At 39.6% G+C, this 6,000-nt stretch overlaps 1 protein-coding gene across 1 annotated transcript in view; it reads left to right on the top strand.

Annotated features, from left to right (window-relative positions):
- The first annotated feature begins 371 nt into the window (after positions 1–371).
- Positions 372–6,000, top strand: part of LOC143982784 (uncharacterized) — a 181,398-nt gene continuing 175,769 nt past the window's right edge. Inside the window, exon 1 of the mRNA XM_077481793.1 lies at positions 372–536. The gene's annotated coding sequence lies outside the window, so the exon portion shown is untranslated. The remainder of the gene's footprint in view (positions 537–6,000) is intronic.

Here is a 6,000-nt window from a genome sequence, read left to right as displayed (position 1 = left end):
TCCCCTTCAAATTTATAGTTAATCCAATCCTGTCAGGTTGTGGGGGCGGAGTCACAACCCAGTGTGTGCTGCCATGAAGATGCGTCAGGAAAGGAAAATTACGGAAAGGTGAGTATACAATTTTCCATTTTCTTGACTGTGGCTGGAAAACTGCACTGACGACATTGAGGAAATAACCCTTTTTTCTTTTATGTTTTTTTGAGTTTGCAATTCAAATGTTTTTATTCATTTAATAGAGTGTAAAGGATTATGTGTCATGAGCCAGAAAAGTCCATTCTTCATCTTCAGTCAGAGAAACAGCAGTTATTTCTTTGTACTCAGAGTGAAGTGATTAGCTTAGAGGTTCATCCTAGCAACAGGGAACAAGCTTGTAAACAGAGAACAGAAGAGAAATAATAGAGAAACTGCTTGTGCACTTTCATGCTTTCTCCCCGATAAGATCATTTTCAAGCTACGTCTGGAACATTGCAACATATTGAGGCTATAATAGGGCAGCTGAGAAAAAATAGCTGAGTCTCGCTGACAGCAAGTGATGGGTAATGCTATTCTGCTTCTATCTCGTTTAACACATTGCTTATAAATTTGAGATCATGTCGTCCCACAAATACATAAGCAGAGTTATTTACATAAGTTATTTGAAGTATGTCAGTTATGGACAGGGGGTTTATAATGCATTCTGTATGCTGTATCAGCTTCTATTGTGCTGGGGATTTGGATCTAATCCAGTGACCACAGTAAATAGGCCATTCTTCATCGATTATACAGATAGGTACGCTTATTTCACCATCCTAATCTTGCCCTCTGTTTGATTACAGGATCTAAAATTGATTTATTTATGTATTCAGCAAATAGTATCTCTCTTTCTTTATATATTTTGCCAATTTTCCCTATCTGCCTACTTCCATATATTTATTTTCCTATTGCACTCCTACTCCTATTTCCTATTGTATACATATCAAGATTTGTATTATTTAGGGCCCTGTTTACACTGATGCGGTGTGGAACTCGCACTACATCAAAACCCAGTTCATGTGAATCGCTGTGGGCGTGTATGTTAACGATACCCCCAAATCTGTTTGCAAAATGCAGTGCAATTTGCAGAATTTGATTGCATGGGTGTGAACATCCAATGCGACCTGATTCTGGTGCGGAAAAAAGGGTCCTGCACTATTTTTGTGCGGATGCAGTGCACTTTGAGCCGAACAGCACTGCATTCCTGTTCAAATCACATACTATTCTGCAGCAGTGCGATTCTTGTTCAAATCGCATGTGGTTCCCGCACCGCATCTGTGAACCGGGCCTAAGACTTTGCTGTTTCTATACACCAGAGTTTGTCAACCAGGATTCTGCAAGAGGTCCCCAGGGGTTCTGCCGGTTCTACCAATTCAGTGGATTCCTAACCACCCAATGGCGCTTTCAGTATTATATGTGCCAGATACCCAGAAGAATGGGAGGAGAGGATAGGGACAAGGAAACAGTGGGTATGTGGTTCCAACTATATTGGCTACTTAGGCCCACCCCTTGCACCTAAATTGGTAGGGCTTAGCTACCACTCTAAGGCTCCATTCACACGGCCATAACAATTTTACTGATGTTATGACATATGTGTTTTCTAGGAAAAAAGTTCCTGCGTAATCATCAGCAAAATATGTATAGGTGTGTTTAAACGCATAAAGATGCGTATGCATGCATAATGGTTTATTTTTCCCTTTGCTTAGACTTAATTTACACACATACAAACTTGCATAAATGCGTTTATACCCGTAATTGCGTAAAGGGTGTGTTATTAGACGCAGGTTTATGGATTCTGTGCTACGGATTTGAAAGCAGCACATGTTTATGCACCTGTGTGAATGGCTACATTGAAAACAATGCAGCAGTGTTCAGTTCCGTAATGATAAAGCACTGTTTTTTTTTTCCGCCAGTGTGAGTGAAGCTTTAAAGCGGTATTAAACACAAAAACAAAAATGTATTATGTTGCAGCTTAGCAATTCTTAGATGTGCTGGCTACATACTTTTTTTTTCCTTTAATTCTCACCTGGTGATCTGCCCAGTAAATCTGTTATTTTTTAATTTTCTTTAACAGACCAAGCTGTTCAGCAAAAGTGTCAGTTAGAGGATTGAGACAAACCATTTACCACTGACAGTGGTCAGCTTTTATTTGTAATGTAAAGTTTGTAAAACTTTTATACCAGCAAGAAGAAAACTGTTGCTGTAACTGTCTAAATGTGTTAGCTGGAACATTGAAGTGATACTAAACACTGTATATTTTCATTGTCCCTTCTTTTTCTGTATGTAGATGATGGCACTGTAATTATTTTAATGAAAAAAAAAAAAAATAATAATAATAATCTAAGTACATTTTTCTAATTGATATTGAGCTGTCACATGACCCGGCTCTTTCCCAGCCTGTCTACACTGAAACATAAGCAGGAGGAGCTTCTAGTACTCTGCTGCTGGTCACATGTTAAAAAAAAACAAAAAAACAGCCTTTGGGATACAAAGTAAAAATAAATCATTAATATCAATAAACTGTTTTAAATTGTCATACAAATACATATTTGAAATCAAATCTTTATAATATTTTGACAATAACATGGTGTGGGTTGATTTCTGCCAGTCACAGGCTGTGTCACCAGCCTTTGTCTTGGAATAAGAGGGAGGTAATTACTCCATCAATCTACATGTAGTATCCCATCCCCAAATGTGTTTAGCTGGTTAGTGGTCATAGAGGAGGAGGGAGGGAGTGGGCTGTCTTTTACCACTGTGCGTACGCCCACATGTGTGCCTCTATAGTCACATGGGCTGTTCGGATGTGATAGGGAGGAAATGCTCAGCATAGAAACTCACTGAAAACTGATAATGTGCAAATTCCCTAGCTGAATTGGGAACATGGACAGAAGGTGGTGATAGAGAGCAAAAGGATCAACCAGGTTTTTAGCAGAATACAGAAAACAAATCTCATAGTGACTGAGTGAGTGTGAACAGCATGTAATTCAGCATTTATTGATTGTTTTTTATAATGTGGGTTAAATGACACTTTGATTAATTGGTCAAGTCCATCTAAATCTGTGGTAGCATTTTTCAAAGAGCACAATTGGGTGTTAAATGTTTTTAGACGCACATTGTGGAATGGGCACTGTGAATGTCTGGAAGGTTGTGTGTCAGGTTTGGAAGGTTGTGGGTCTATGGGTGTCCAGGGGCTTCTGTATCTGCAGGTGTCTGGAAGGTTGTGTCTGTTGGGTTTGGAAGGTTGTTTGTCTATGGGTGTCCAGGGGCTTCTGTATCTGTAGGTGTCTGGAAGGTTGAGTCTATGGGTGTCCAGGGGCTTCTGTATCTGCAGGTGTCTGGAAGGTTGTGTGTCTGTTGGGTTTGGAAGGCTGTTTGTCTGTGGGTGTCTGAAGGCTTCTGTATCTGTAGGTGTCTGGAAGGTTGTGTGTCTGTTGGGTTTGGAAGGTTGTTTGTCTGTGGGTGTCTGAAGGCTTCTGTAGGTGTCTGGAATGTTGTGTGTCTGTTGGGTTTGGAAGGTTGTTTGTTTATGGGTGTCCGGAGGCTTCTGTATATGCAGGTGTCTGGAAGGTTGTGTGTCTGTTGGGTTTGGAAAGTTGTTTGTCTGTGGGTGTCCGGAGGCTTCTGTATCTGCAGGTGTTTGGAAGGTAGTGTGACTTTTGGGTTTGGAAGGTTGTTTGTCTATGGTTGTCCGGAGGCTTCTGTATCTGCAGGTGTCTGGAAGGTTGTGTATCTGTTGGGTTTGTAAGGTTGTTTGTCTATGGGTGTCCAGGGGATTCTGTATCTGCAGGTGTCTGGAAGGTTGTGTGTCTGTTGGCTTTGGAAGGTTGTTTGTCTATGGGTGTCCGGAGGCTTCTGTATCTGCAGGTGTCTGGAAGGTTGTGTATCTGTTGGGTTTGTAAGGTTGTTTGTCTATGGGTGTCCAGGGGATTCTGTATCTGCAGGTGTCTGGAAGGTTGTGTGTCTGTTGGCTTTGGAAGGTTGTTTGTCTATGGGTGTCCGGAAGCTTCTGTATCTGCAGGTGTCTGGAAGGTTGCGTGTCTGTTGGGTTTGGAAGGTTGTTTGTCTATGGGTGTCTAGAGGCTTCTGTATATGCAAGTATCTGGAAGATTGTGTGGAGACGCCGGGGTGGGGGACAAAGTGTAAGAGGAGACAATGGGAAAGAGGGGGCTGTCTGGTAGTCTGTATGGGGACCCAGATTTCTAGTGGCACCCTACTGACAGGAGTTTATCTCACTGACATTAACAAACTCAGATTATGAAGAATGCAGAGGAAATTAGATCTAGTAGGAATGAAGAAAGAAGCAGCAGGACATGGGAGGAGAAATTGTGTTTTCACCTGTGAATCTGAGTAATCTCAGGTTACAACCTCCATAAGAAATAAATAAAAGGCAGTGATCAGTGGAGGAAGAACAAGATGGGGCACAGGGGATTGTGTCGGCAGTCAACTCTTCATTGGTGGAATTGGAAACAATCTCAGTTTGTCAACACAGCAAGGCTGGCAGCAATGAGGGAGAAAGGAGCAGGAGTATGAGAAGAGTAAAGAGTTTGGGTAAATATAGAAAATAGAGGAAGTTAAAAGGAGAGGAAAAAAGCTTTTGCCACTAAGCACATAAAAAACCCTGTTAGTGTTTCTGCTGAGGACTAATTCACCATTAGGGCTATATTTATAAAAAATGTCACTGTGCAAATGTCTGAGCAGGTATCTCAAATAATCCTTGTAATTTTTCTAATATACTTATTTTCTATAATCATCAGCTCCATCTAGTGGTTATGTTGAGGTATTTTCCTAACATACCTCAATCAGAAAATACTGCATTATGGTCACAAGATGGAGGCAACAGCCATAGTATATAAACCTTACGAAATTCCAGGTATAATTTGTGATGTCTTTGCGAATATTCAGATATTTGCACAGACATTTTTAATAAATAAATAGATCCTTTAGTGATTCCACTGAGCACCAATGCACCTTTAGTTGTCTGTTTATTAAAACATTTGTTGGAGAAATGTCAGAAATATTTATGCACGATGAATAAAATGTTTTGCTTCTTCTTTTTTTTTTTTTTACTAGATTAATTCCCATGGGTTGTCATCTTCATCTACTGACCAAAATGCAATATAGTTTTTTTAAATACTGGTACCTCAATGAGAACGCTATACTGCATTTTGGCCACTAGGTGGAGCTGACAATCCTAGCATTAACATCTTAGAAAAAAAACACCAGCAATTTTCTTCTATTCGCATGACTGCTTCTAACATTGTGCAACATTTTTTTTTTTATAAATAGAACCTTTAGCGTTAATGTAAATTTTATTTCTGATGCTTTTTAAAAAAAAAATAATAATATAGCTACATCTTACTAATCAAGCTATTATCTCATAAGCTGTGCATCAGAAAATTATTTTCCAGGGTTTTACGAGACCTGACAAGTTGACAGGTTGAGAAAGATTGCTCTATTGGGTGGTATACGATTTCTTTCAGATTTCAGTGGCACATATAACTCCATTGTTTCTTAATCATTTAGTCTTAATACATTTTCCCTATGCGGTTATCACGTTTAATTCACATCAATTCTAATACAAAGTTCATTCAGATAGGCTCATTCTGCTTAGCTGTAAAAGTTATTTTAACTGCGTTCAATAAATGTATCTATTGACCATTTCCTCGAATGCTTAAATGACACATGGGTGTGCAATATCTGTTCCTTTTCATACAGTAGGTAACTATTACTTAAAGCTGACCTTCAGTCATTTTTTCAACTTTCCATCTATTAAATCTTCTGCCCTTGTTGTTTTAACTTTACCTAATAAAACATTTATTTCTACCAGTAAATACCTTATACAGCCCACTTCCTGTTTCTTGACTGGTCATTAACTTAGGCTTATGACATCATGCGCAGCTCTCTCTTTTTGCCAGGAAGGGAGGGAGAGTGAGTCATAAGAGGGCCAATGAGAGCTGCAGGGCTGTAGAGCTGGAAATGTGTGTCCAA

This window comes from Lithobates pipiens, unplaced genomic scaffold, assembly GCF_037356315.1.
Source record: "Lithobates pipiens isolate NorthernLeopardFrog02 unplaced genomic scaffold, aLitPip1_a1.2 Scaffold_16, whole genome shotgun sequence".
NCBI lineage: Eukaryota > Metazoa > Chordata > Amphibia > Anura > Ranidae > Lithobates > Lithobates pipiens.
This window is presented reverse-complemented; position numbering and strand designations above follow the sequence as displayed.